Source organism: Lithobates pipiens, unplaced genomic scaffold, assembly GCF_037356315.1.
Source record: "Lithobates pipiens isolate NorthernLeopardFrog02 unplaced genomic scaffold, aLitPip1_a1.2 Scaffold_28, whole genome shotgun sequence".
Classification (NCBI taxonomy): domain Eukaryota; kingdom Metazoa; phylum Chordata; class Amphibia; order Anura; family Ranidae; genus Lithobates; species Lithobates pipiens.
This window is the reverse complement of record NW_027507789.1, coordinates 55779950-55793813: the sequence shown is the minus strand read 5'-3', so window position 1 is coordinate 55793813 and position 13864 is coordinate 55779950.

The following is a 13864-nucleotide window of genomic DNA, read 5'->3' as shown; positions in this document are numbered from 1 at the left end:
TCATTCAAAATGTGAGGGCACCGAAAGCTGAAAATTGGTCTGGTTATTAAGGGTGTTTAAGTGCCCAGTGGTCAAGTGGTTAATAATAGAGCTTGCAGTCAGTAGTGTTAGGAGATAGTGCGTGCTGTCTGCGTGCTCTGTACACAGTACATACCGCTATAATATAGGGCAGGCCCCTACTTTCAAACATCCAACTTACAAACATCTCCTACTTGCAAACGCAAGGAGACAGCAGCAAGTGAGATGAAAAAAGATGGACGACAAAACTAATTATACAGGGGTGATAACCCTTCCCTATGTTTTCCAAAAAGCTTAAAAATAGTTTTTTTGACTGGAGCTACACTTTAAAAATGTACTGGTTGAAAATTACAAACAGATTCAACTTAACACAACAAACCTACACAGTCCCTGTCTTGTTTGCACCGCCTGTATACTGCTGTTCTGAGTATATAGGGCCTGGGGGCCACACGCATTTCCTTTTTTTAATATGGGTACGGGGTTCCCCTTAATATGCGTACAAGACCCAAATAGGCTGGTAATGGGCAGGGAGGGCTACCCATGCCATTTTTCTCAATGATTTTCAACCATATTGCAGGAACCAGATATAACATTAAAACCGCAAGCAGTTTTAAATGGTGTTATTTCCGTTTAATGTCATTTTGTGCAGGGACTGTTCTAAACATGGGAAACACGTGGCACTTCACAGGCATACTACAGACACCCCCCAGGCACCATATTTAAAGGAATATTTCACTTTTTTTTTTCACTTTAATCGTCATTAAAATCAGTGCTCCCGCCAAAACGGCAGTTTTTAAAACTTTTTTTTGCAGTGACCCATGTCCCCTGGGGCAGGAGGCAGGTCCCCAAACCCTTTTTAGGACACTATCTTGCATATTAGCCGTTAAAATTAGCACTTTCCATTTCGAACGTTCGAGTCCCATAGACTTCAATGGGGTTCGAACGTTCGTAACGAACGCGGGGGTCGTTCGCAAGTTCTGGTGTAAAACGAACCGGGGGTTTTCGGCTCATCCCTACTCATGAGTAATGTAATTCCATGACCTGTGTGTCCAAAGAAATTTAGTATTTATGTGTAGGAGGCTTTCATATGTGGCTTAGAGATTTGAACTTCTGCTTAGCATCCTTGAGTGTCTGGGTTCAATTCCCAGACATGCCGCTTCATGTAGAGAAGCTGTCTTATCTCCCAGGTCCTAAAACTATGTTTAAATGTAGTATTTATGTGTAGGAGGCTTCCACCACCATTGTAAATCTTGCCAGATATACTATATAGTCAAAAGTATTGGGACACCTGCCTTTACACACACATGAACTTTAATGGCAGCCCAGTCTTAGTCCGTAGGGTTAAAAACAGACTTGGCCCACCCTTTGCAGCTAGAACAGCTTCTGAGAAGGCTAGAAAGGCTGTCCACAAGGTTTAGTGTGTTTATGGGAATGTTTGATCATTCTTCCAGAAGTGCATTTGTGAGGCCAGGCACTGATGTTGAATGAGAAGGCCTGGCTTGCAATCTCTTCTCTAATTCAGCCAAAATGTGTTCTATCAGGTTGAGGTCAGGACTCTGTGCAGGCCAGTCAAGTTCTTCCACTCCAAACTCACTCATCCATGTCTTTATGGACCTGGTGTGGAGTCAGTTGGAATAGGAAGGGGCCATACCTGAACTGTTCCCACAAAGTTGGGAGCATGAAATTGTCCAAAATGTCTTGGTACGCTGAAGCCTTAAGAGCTCCCTTCACTGGAACTAAGAGGCTGAAAACAACCCCACACCATAATCCCCCCTCCACCAAATGATTTGGACCAGCACACAAAGCAAGGTCCATAAAGATGTGGATGAGTGAGTTTGGGTTGGAGGAACTTGAATGTCCTACACAAAGTCCTAACCTCAACACAACAGAACACCTGGTGGATGAATTAAGCCAGACCTTATTGTCCAACATCATTGCCTGACCTCACAAATGCACTTATGGAAGAATGGACAAACATTCCACACACTCCTAAATCTTGTGGACAGCATTCCCAGTAGAGTTGAAGCTGTTATAGCTGCAAAGGGTTGGCCAAATGAATTTTGAACCCTACGGACTAAGACGCCATTAAAGTTCATGTGCGTATAAAGGCAGGTGCCCCAATACTTCTGATAATATATTGTATATTGCTTGTGACACTGAGCATGGCTATGGACTTAGGGCTGGCTCACACTACAGAGATGCAGACAACATGTGTGAGGCTGCCCGCTGGCTAAATGAGTAGCAATTCTGACAAGCAGCACTGGGGTTGCTGGTTCAATTTCCCAACATCCTAATTCTTCTGTTGTAGTTTATATGTTCTCCCTGTGTGAGTTTTTCACTACAATCCAAAACCATGCTGGTATTTTATTTGTCTCCTGTCGAAATAGTCTCTGATGTAAGAAAGTTTGTTTTGGACTTAAAGAGGGATTCCACCCAAAAAAAAAATATTAAAAGCCAGCAGCTATAAATACTACAGCTGCTGACTTTTAATAAATGGACACTCACCTGTCCCGGGTTCCAGCGATGCCGGCAGCCGAGGCCGATCGATCGCTCGGCTCTCGGCTGCTGCAGTCACCATTCTAGGTGAGGGAATCAGGAAGTGAAGCGAATCGGCTTCACTTCCCGGTTCCCTACTGCGCATTGCGCGAGCCGCAACGCGCAATAGGAAATCTCCGCGCTGTCACTGGGACCCGTGTGTGTCCCAGCAGACAGCGCGGCAGGGCAGGAAATGGCGTAGACTCCCACGGGAGTCTATGCCCGGAAGTGGGTGAAAATACCTGTCTTTGACAGGTATCTCCACCCCCTTCCCCCCTGAAAGGTGTCAATTGTGACACCGGAGGGGGGGAGGGATCCGATCAGCGGAGGTTCCACTTTAGGGTGGAATCCCGCTTTAAGATTGGAAGCTCATTGCAGCCAGGGACTGATGTTAATGTTTGTTAGCACTAATCATGCTCAAGGACTTGGACATTTAAAATTGTAGGGTTTACACTGCACAGGTACATATGCTTAGAAAACTGTTGTTTTGTTTATGTGCATGCAAATGGACTTTGATCTTTTGCCTGTAGTTGGAGATTTGATGCACATAGCCAAGGGTTAACACAGTTGTTCATCAGGTGCAATCACTTTAGACATACATGAAGACACAGATTGCAAGATACTGGTGGGTGTGTACTTCTATCGGGCGTGTGACAGTGTGCTAGCAATACAACCTATCTTATATAAAGGGCTGCAGTAGGGGTGGTTTGTTTGGCCTGAGAAGGCCAGTTTTTTTTGTTTGCTGCTGTGATTTGTGGGGGGGGAAGAGGCATGATGGTATGCATATTGACAAATGCCCAACTAGGGTTGGTTGTTTGTCGAAATGCTTGTAATTTTTTTCCATCAAAAGTGGATTTATGTGGCCATGCTGTCAATGTTGTATGTGTATTGTTCCTGTCTGACCATGCAAACATGGTTTGGGAGCATGTGCTGACCTTCTAATCTTTGATCTCATTGCTTAATCATGTACACAGAAATGCAGCTTTCAGCAGACCATGGTCACCTATGTATGTGTGTGGAATGTGGGCTGGTGGGGGTGTTATACTTTGAATATATGCCTTTTTAAATATTATGTTGGAACACTTTGTAAGAATTATGACTGTCATTGTTTCTGAGTTGTAGTATGAAATGTTACTCATTAGACACGGAAAGTAAAGCTGTGTCCACTCTAAGCTTTAGACAAATTTTAGATTGTAAGCTCCTATGAGCAGGGCCCTTAAAACCCAATTGCTAACTGTTTTGCTAAATGTAGCACCATGTATCCTGTATATTTTTTATTTTATTTTTTTGAAGCTAGAAAATGAATGTACATAATTTTTGTCTCTGCTAGCAAAATAAAAGTACATTTATTGAGTTTGTTGTGTTTTTTTTTTTTTTTTTTCTTTTTAACCACTTCTCGCCCACCCTATAGCCGAAAGACGGCTACAGAGTGGACGCTATCTGCCGGGAGGCCGTCCCTGGACGCCCTCCTGTTTACTTCCGCAATGCGCGCATCGGGGAAGTTCTGTGCTGGCCGTGTCCCTCGGACACAGCCAGTCACAGATCGCTGTAAACGGCCAATCACAGCGGCCGTTTACAGCGCGATGGACCTATTCAATGAGAGATGATCTCATATGTAAACATATGAGATCATCTCTCAGCGCCGCTCTCCCTCCTCACACAGACAGCGTGTGAGAAGGGAGAGATGAACTGATGCAGCAGCCGTAAGTAAAAAAAAAAAAAAAAAAAAAAAAGTAAAAAAAAGTGCATCCTCGCCCAGTGCCACGTGTTTGTGCTATCTGTCCCCAGTGCCACGTGTTTGTGCTATCTGTCCCCAGTGCCACCTGTCACGTGTCATCGGTGCCACGTATTAGTGCCATTTGTCATCAATGCCACATATCAGTGCCATCTGTCATCAGTGTCACGTGTCATTGTCCTGGTGCTCCAGGGCCTTCAAAAGTGTAATAGGTAGTCAACAAGTTAGATGTGTAATTTATGCTCCTAGAACACATGATGGGGCTCCCTGCATGTCGGGCCTCTCTATGTGGCCAGGCTGTGAAAAAGTCCCACACATGTGGTATCGTAATACTCAGGAGGAGTAGCAGAATTTTTTGGGGGGGTGTCATTTGTGGTATAAACATGCCACGTGAGAAAAATAACCTATTACAATTTTGTGGAAAAGAATTTAAAAAATAAAAAATCTTAATTTTGCAAAGAATTGTGGGAAAAAAATGATAACATCAAAAAGCTCACTATGCCTCTTACTTAATACCTTGGAATGTCTACTTTCCAAAAAGGGGTCATTTGGGGGGTATTTGTACTTTTCTGACATGTTCGGGTCGCAAGAAATGAGATAGGCCACCCGTACATCAGATGTGATCAATTTTGTATGATTCGCACCACAGCTTGTAGACTCTCTAACTTTCACAAAGACCAAATAATATCCACAAATTTTGGTTATTTTTACCAAAGATATGTAGCAGTATAAATTGTGGCCAAAATTTATGAAGAAAAATTAATAATTTTCATAATTTTGTCACAGAAACAAAGAAATTTTCGGGCAGGAAGGGTGTTGAAGTGCCCAGTAAGCAAGTGGTTAATTAGTTCTGGGGGTGGTGGTTTTGGGGGAGGGCAATATCTATCTTTTATACCTTATAATTTCTATATGTATTTGTGCACCAAAAAAACATTGATGCATAGTAGTCCATTATGCTTTGCCTTTGCAAGGAATGAAAGAGGAAGTAAACTCATCAGGGTTTACTTCCTCTTTAACAACCAATGAGTCATCAGCTGTCAGCGGCTTCCCCACTGAAAGTAAAAAAAAAAAAATCCAGCCAAAGAAAATCGCAAAATATCTGCATGAGGTCCCCCCCCCCCGGGTCTATACCAGGCTCTTCAGGTCTAGTATGGATCTGGAGGGGACCCCCCCATGCCATTTTTTTTAAATTCCCCCCCCCCCACATCCATATCAGACCCTTATCCGAGCATGCAACAAGGTAGGGTGCAGGAAAAAAGGGGGACAAGAGAGCTGTGTATGAAGGGCCTGGTATGGATTTTGTGGGGATCCACCACGTACTATTTTTTTTTCGTGCGGGGTTCCCCTCAACATTCATACTAGACCCAAAGGGCCTGGCAATGGACTGGGGGGGACTCACACCATTTTTTCAATGATTTTTATCTATATTGCCGGGATTACAGCCGCAAGCAATTTTAAAAGACATTTTTTTCCTTTAGAAATTTAATTTTGCTGTGGTACTGTTCTAAACGTGGGAAAGATGGGCTAATTTACTGGCATACTAAGGACACCCCCCAAGCATGATATTTAACCCCTTGCCGCCGAGCATACGCAGATATGCGGCCTCGGTTTTAGGGGGTTATATCGGTATCGGTTATATCGGTACCGTTTTTTAGAGCGGACGGTCGGCTATATTTTTTTTAGTGCTAAAAGCCGCTCGGTTGTTATCCAGGAGGATAGGGAGGGGACCTCCCCGCCACCTTCCGCTGCATCTTTCACATTATATAAAATAATTGGGCTAACTTTACTGTTTCATGTTTTTAAAATTAATGAAAATGTCTTTTTCCCCAAAAAGTTGCATTTAAAATACCGCTGCACAAATACCCTGTGACATAAAATATTGCAACAATCGCCATTTTATTCTCTAGATTCTCTGCTAAAAAAATATACATAATGTTTAGGGGTTCTAAGTAATTTTCTAGCAAAAAGTACAGATTTTAACTTGAACCAAATGTCAGAAATAGGCTTAGTCGTGAAAGGGTTAAATGAATATTTAATTTTTATGGTTTCACTTTAAGCATTATTAAAATCAGTGCTCCTGAAAAACATCAGTTTTTAAATCTTTTTATTGCATTGATACATGTCCCCTGGGGGAGGACCCGGGTCCCCATACACTTTTTATGTCAATAACTTGCATATAAGCCTTTCAAATTAGCACTTTTGATTTTTCATCTTCGTGTCCCATAGACTTTAACGGTGTACACACACATTTTTTGCCTGTTCATAAGTTCTAGTGCGAACCGGGGGTGTTTGGCTCATACCTACTCAATAGCCAATGGCTCATGAGCATAGTTGGTACTATAATATTATTGCCTCAAATGCAAAACATTATTGTATACAATGAAAAGAATCAAACATTAGTAATAGTATTTTCTACAGATGGTTGTGCTCAGCTCCATAGCATAGTGGTATGCCTTGCTACCTTCAAAGGGTCAAGTCATTGGTTTGAAACCCACCAATGGTATAACCTCTTGAAAGCATACATTGTACTCAGCTGCATAATTAGCGAATGCACATCTGTTTGGTTTATTCCATCATTTTAACTCTTCAAATGCATGCAAAGGTATGTAATTATTCAAAAATAATATGGTGTGGAATTCCAAAAATCCAGCTATTTAAAAATCAAGGAAAAAAACAGCGTAGGGTCCCCAGTGCATGCCAGGCCCTTTGGATCTGGTATGGACTTTAAGGGGAACCACACGGCAAAATGAAAAAAGAATTGACATGGGGTCCCCCCAAATTCCATACAAGGCCCTTCAGGTCTGGTATGCATTTTAAGGGGAGTCCTGCTCCAAAATTAAAAACAAAAAGGGGGAAGGGGTCCCCCCAAAATCCATATCAGACCCTTATCCGAGCACATAACCTGGCACCTCAGGAAAGGGGGGGGAGCGAGTGAGCGCTCCCCCTCCTTAACCATACCACATGCCCTCAACATGGGGAGGGTGCTTTGGGGTCCCTCCGAAGCACCTTGTCCCCATGTTGATGGGGACAAGGGCCTCATCCCCACAACCCTTTCCCGATGGTTGTAGAGGTCTGCAGGCAGGGGGCTTATCATAATCTGGAAGCCCCATTTAACAAGGGGGCCCCCACATCCCACCCCCCCATGTGAATGAGTATCGGGTACATTGTACCCCTACCCATTCACCTAAAAAAGCAGTGAAATGTGACAAAAGACAATAGCCAGTTTTTGACAATGTCTTCATCTGTCCCCCACTTCTTCCCGCCATCTTCCTCTGGTCTTCCTTTAGTTTTCTCCTTCTTTCTCCAACTGCTTCTTCCTCCATCTCCCTCTGCTTCTTCCTCTGGCTTCTTCTTCCCCTGCTTCATCCTCCAGTCTTTCTCCTCCGCCGCTCCCGACACCGACCCGCTGAACATGACAAACAACGACCATCCTACAACTCTGCGGCCAGCTTATCTGTCTGCTTCCATAGTGCACATTTCATATATAGCTATGGGGTGTGGCCGCTGGATGACATCAGCAGGAGACCCCGCCCCTTGTGACATACTGTAACTGACCCATCATGCCCTGGATGGTGAAGTCACAAGGGGCGGGGATTCGGAGTGACGTCATACGCCCCATCGCTGCATTGGAGGAGGTTTGTTTTTTTGAATGTTCAGCAGGAACGGCGGTGGGAGCGACAGAGGAGAAACACTGGAGGACAAAACGGGGGAAGAAGAAGCCGGAGGAAGATGGAGAAGACCGGAGGAAGAAGTGAAGGAAGAAGTGGGGGGAGAACCAGCTGGAGGAAGAAGGAGAAAACCGAAGGAAGGAAGGAAGGAAGACCGGATGAAGATGGAGGAAGAACCTGGGGAAGGAAGAAGACAGTTTTAATAAAGGAATTGTCAAAAACCAGCTATTGTCTTTTGTCACATTTCACTACTTTTTTGGTGAATTTGTAGGGATACAATGTACCCTATACCGATTTACATGGGGGGCAGGATCTGTGGGCCCCCTTGTTAAAAGGGGCTTCCAGATTCCAATAAGCCCCCCGCCCACAGACCTCCACAACCACGGGCAAGGGTTGTGGGGATGAGGCCCTTGTCCCCATCAGCATTTCTACGCCATTTTTTTTTCAATTTTGGCATGGAGTTCCCCTTAATATCCATACCAGATTCGAAGGACCTGATATGGACTGGTGGGGGCAACCTACGCAGGTTTTTTCTTTGATTTTACTCTATATTGCCGGGAACCGGCAATTTATTACAGCCGCAAGCAATTTTGAATGCCATTTTTTCCCTTTAGAAATGTCATTTTGCTGCGGTACAGTAGTAAACACGGGAAAGATGCGCTACTTTACAGGCATGCTAAGGACACCCCCCAGGCATGATATTTAAAGAAATTCTTAATTTTTATTGTTTCACTTCAAGCATTATTAAAATCACTACTCCTGAAAAACAGTCGTTATAAAAACATTTTTCCAGTTGATACATGTCCCCTGGGGCAGGACTCAGGACCCCATACACTTTTTATGGCAAAGAACTTGCATATAAGCCTTCAGTGAGAACTTTGGATTTTGCAGGTTCGAGCCCCATTGACTTCAACCATTCCCACATATGTGATCTGACAGGCATGTTTTCCGGCAATAGCTCCTTTCCTCCCCCTCCCCCCTTTTTTCTTTTTTTTTTTACCTCTCCCCCCACAGAGTCTGTCTATATTGTTATATGGATTTGAGCCTTTGTTTTTTATAGGAGTTGTTTTATGTCATGATGCTTTCTCAAATGATCCCACTGAAATTGAAATATCTTCTCCCGGTGTGCGGCGGGGAATAGTCACTGCTCCCCCCTACGTCAGTGCACCTTCTCTGTGGCAGGCTTTCCGGTCATGGAGACCACGCACCCCAAGGTCGGGCGATTCAGACTACCCCGTTTCGCAACAGCTTTTATATGCTTCACCTTACGCAGTTGTTTTCTCTTCTCCCTTTTCTTTCTTTTCTTTCCTTGCTTTTTCTATTGCCGTTCCCCTTCTGCCTCCACTCTCCCTTCTGGTCGGTTGGTCCGGGCGGATCCTGGGCATGGTTGTAAATCCTATCCCCATACTGACATATGGCCCCCCTGAACATACTAACATTAAATATTAAGGGCCTTAACTCCCCTAACAAGCGTGTTAAAGCATTCCGCACCTTTATATCCTTAAAAGCTGGCGTAGTGGCACTGCAGGAGACGCATTTCTCCGCTCACAATACCCCCAAATTCTTTAACAACAAGTATCCTTTAATATATACGGCCTCTACAGCCACGAAGCAGCGAGGTGTCCTCCTGGCTTTCCACCGCTCTCTGCCATTTATTCTCACCTCTGAAATTAAGGACCCGGAGGGCCACTATATAATTCTAGTAGGCTCTCTCCAAGAATCAGACGTCACTTTCGTTTCTTACTATGCCCCCAATTCAAACCCTATTCCTTTCTTCTCCCACCTCTTTCATGTGATTAAAACCCACTTGAAAGGCACTTTGATCATGTGTGGTGATTCTAACTTAGTCACACATCCGTCCCTTGATAAATCTCCCTATACCCCAGAACGCCAATCACTATCAGTTCAATTCTGATCCCAGCTCCAACAAGCTTCACTGTTAGATACTTGGAGAGAATGTAACCCTGTAAAGAAAAACTACTCCTTCTACTCTATCCCTCATAAGTCATTTTCCAGGATCGACCATATTTTTATCCCCGTCGCATCTTCCCCAATACTGGTTCAATCTTGTATTACCTGGTCTGACCATTGTGCAGTAATCACTACCATTTCCTCACTCATACCTCAATCTAGGGATAGATCTTGGTATATGAACAATAAGCATTTAACCAATCAATCTTTTTGTCTTGACATTGAGATGGCACTGCAGGATTACCTCCTACATAATAATACTCCGGAGATCTCTCCCATCCTCTTATGGGAGGCCCATAAGCCTGTGATCCGAGGCAATTGCATTTCCACTGCCACCTTCCTTAAAAAGGATAGACTGGACGGTCTCCAACAACTGGAATTAGATTTCCAACATCATTTCTTACAGTTCCAGTCTACCCCATCGGAAGCTAACAAGTTAATCATGGATAGGACACGATTAGAGTTAGATTTACTCCTGTTAGAAGCAGCGGACAAAACCCTTCGTAGAGCCAGCCATACCATATATACGAAAGCTAATAAGCCCGACACCTTTTTGGCACTCCGCCTCAGACACCCCGAGCAAGCCCACAAACCAATTAGTCTTAAGGTGAACAAAGGGGTCCATACAAGCAATCCAGTTAGAATAGTGGCTGAATTTAGTAGATGCTTAGCCAAATTGTATGAACCTGCCTCCCCTTTCCTCCGGAAATAGCCGAGACTTTATTTCACGACCTTCAGATCCCCACGTTATCCGCTACAACTCGCGCCACCATCGACGCACAGATTTCGCCTCTTGAGGTGCTGCAGGCTATCAAAACTCTAAAGCCTCATAAGAGGCCTGGCCCAGATGGGTTAACGGGCCTATACTATAAAAGATTTGCAGGCACCCTGGCCCCTTTTCTGACGAACTTGTTCAATGCACTGTTAAAAGGGGGGACCTTTGGTAGAGACACACTTACGGCCTCCGTTTCCATGATACCGAAACCCAATACCGACCATACCCTCTGGTCTAACTATAGGCCCATATTGCTCTTAAATGTCGATTATAAAACTTTTAGCGAAGGTTCTGTCTACACGTTTGAACCCACACATCGGAGGGTTGATCCATAGGGACCAAGTGGGCTTCATTCATAAGCGCCAGGAGAGTGTTAACATACGTCGGGTCATCCTCTTACAGCACCTAGCCAGATCACGAGGCATACCCATGCACCTTCTATCTCTCTACATACGAAGCTTTTGATACTGTGTCCTGGCCCTATCTTACATATATATTACAAAGATGGGGATTCGGCCCACACTTCCTCCTCTGGATGGACGCTTTATATACTCGCCCCCAAGCTTTTGTACGTTACTCCGGTTTTTGCTTGGACAGGTTTCCAATCCAACGTGGTACTAGGCAGGGTTGTCCTTTGTCCCCTCTAATTTTTGCACTTGCCATTGAGCCCTTAGCAGCCCTGATTAGATCAAAGCGGGATATCCGTGGATTAGAAATAGCCTCCACGACACATAAATTGTGTCTCTTCGCGGACAACGCTCTTCTTTTTATCACTTCGCCCCACACCACTTTGCCAAATCTTTTTAATGTTCTTGACGTGTTTGTCCGGGTCTCTGGCCTTGAAGTGAATCAAACTAAATCTAGAGCCCTTGATGTGTCCCTCCCGGTAGAGGTCCTCCAACGTTTACGTGAAAACTATCCCTTTCAATGTTCCACATCCTCTATACCCTATTTAGGAATAAAATTGACTAGTAATCCAGCCCAACTATATCAAGCAAACTACCTGCTCATGTTGCGTAATCTCTCATCACTCCTTACTGTCTGGCAGTCCCTGTGTGTCTCCTGGTTGGGACAGATTGCGGCTGTGAAAATGTCCCTACTACCCAAATTATTGGACCCGTATAGAGTGCTCCCTGTAACGGTCCCACCATACTTCCATAGGGTCATCCAGAGTGAAACTCTTAAATACATCTGGGGAAAAACAAGGCCCAGGATCTCTAAAATAGTTATTTTCCGCCACAAACTTAGAGGGGGCTTGGGAATACCAAATTTCAGAAATTATTATTACGCTGCCCAACTTTCGCAAATGGCCTTATATCATGCTAAATCAGAAATCCCCCTGTGGGTCAGTCTGGAAGCAGTAGAGGCCCACCCTATATCAGTCTCAAATTTACTTTGGCTCCCACCTCAGGTGCGTAAATCACTCACCAATCCCATTACCTGCCATTCCCTCTAAATTTGGCACCCGGTACGCATCCCTTTTAAATTACAATCACCGCACTTGCCCTTGCTTTCGTTCTTAGGCCATCCGAACTTTTTTTTTTTTTCCCTTCAAACAGGTAATATTTATTGAACATTAGTGCAAGAGTACAGTCATAAAGGTACATATCAAACATTAAAGAGGTGTTGCATCATAGCCATAACAGTAAAGGAAATACAGTTCTCCAAACCAGTAGTCACCATACATCACAGACAAAGAACAAAGGATCCCAATAGTGACATGTTATTCATCGTAACAGAACATCAAGTTCCCTCATCACACGTGGCAACCTCCTGCAACCATTTATCCCAGATTCTATGGTATTTAGCTGGACAACCCCTGTTTTTATACAAAAATTTTTTATATGGGAGAGTAAAATTAACTTCCCGCTTCCAGTCCTCAATTCGGGGTGGAAGGGGCCTCATCCACTGTCTAGTGTGGTAGTTCGGAATCTCCAATCCTGGGACCGGGTTTTGGGAACAGCCAGCAGTCTGACTGGATGATTGCACAGGTGGGTCTTGGGCTTAAAACAAAGCCAACACCATGGTTCTGGGCTCCACCCTCCCGAGGAGTCCAGGCGTGTAAGGGAGAAGAAGTGTGCATGTCTGCACAGGTCGGTCTGTCAGAGCAGACAGAGGGTCCAAGCTTGTGGGCTGAAAGAGAAGCTGTTAAAGAGTGCTGAGGTACTGGGTGTACAGGAACGCTGTTAAAGAGCCAAGAGGGCTGCAGCAGAAGTCTGAGCAGCAGTGCTGCTAAAGAGAGCCAGGTGGCTTGGTATTTTTGGTTCTACATACATTACTGCTGTGGAAAGCTGAAACCCCTGCGTGGGCAACTATTTTGTTATCTGACTTTACTTTCTTTAATAAAAGTGGGCCTACGAGCCCTTAAACGACATCTGGTGTGGATCCAGCTCACTGGTAAGCTCTACCGTTAAGCTAAAATAACCCCCAAATATTACAAGTGGTGTTCGAATGCGGGCACAAGACGGTGGAATCCGGGTCCTTGCTCTACAGTAAGTCGCATCAGGAACTATTGGCTGTGTGTGGAAGTGCAGCCAGGCAAAAGGCATTGCGTGTTGCAGGTGGTGTACCTGTGAATGAAAAGTCAATTTTTTTTTTTTTTTCTCTTGCTATGAACTGTGTTTGTGTGCATGAGACAGTACAATCAGTGTGTGCAATGTGCAGGTGAGGAAAGCTTGCATGAAGAGAAAAGCAACTTGCTTTAAATGAGAGACAGAGCTCTGTGGTTGGAGGGGTTGTTACCACCCAAACGAGCCCCATACATACCTGATCAGAGTGTATCCAGGAGAAAAAGGGCTGGGGTTGTCCCTAGCAACCCTAGTGCAATGAGTGCACAGGTGACTGCTATTATGGAGAGTCCACCAGCATTTGAATCTGCAGTGGATTGGTGCAAACGGCATTTAGCAGCACTGGACCAAGCTACAGAGGAAAGGAAGCCAACCCTCAGTGCAAGGGGAAAGCCGCTGGATGTCCATAACTGGAAGAGGGCTGTTGTTGCCCCTGGCAAAGCTGATGCAGTTAAAACAGCTAATGTGAAAAATGTGAATGTGTCACAGCATGAGACGGGATCCAGCAGAGAGAAGCCCATGCGATATGCAAGGAGAGAGGCTGATCAAAGGCTGAGGATGAGAGTGGTTGCCCATAGCAATGCAAAGGAAGCCA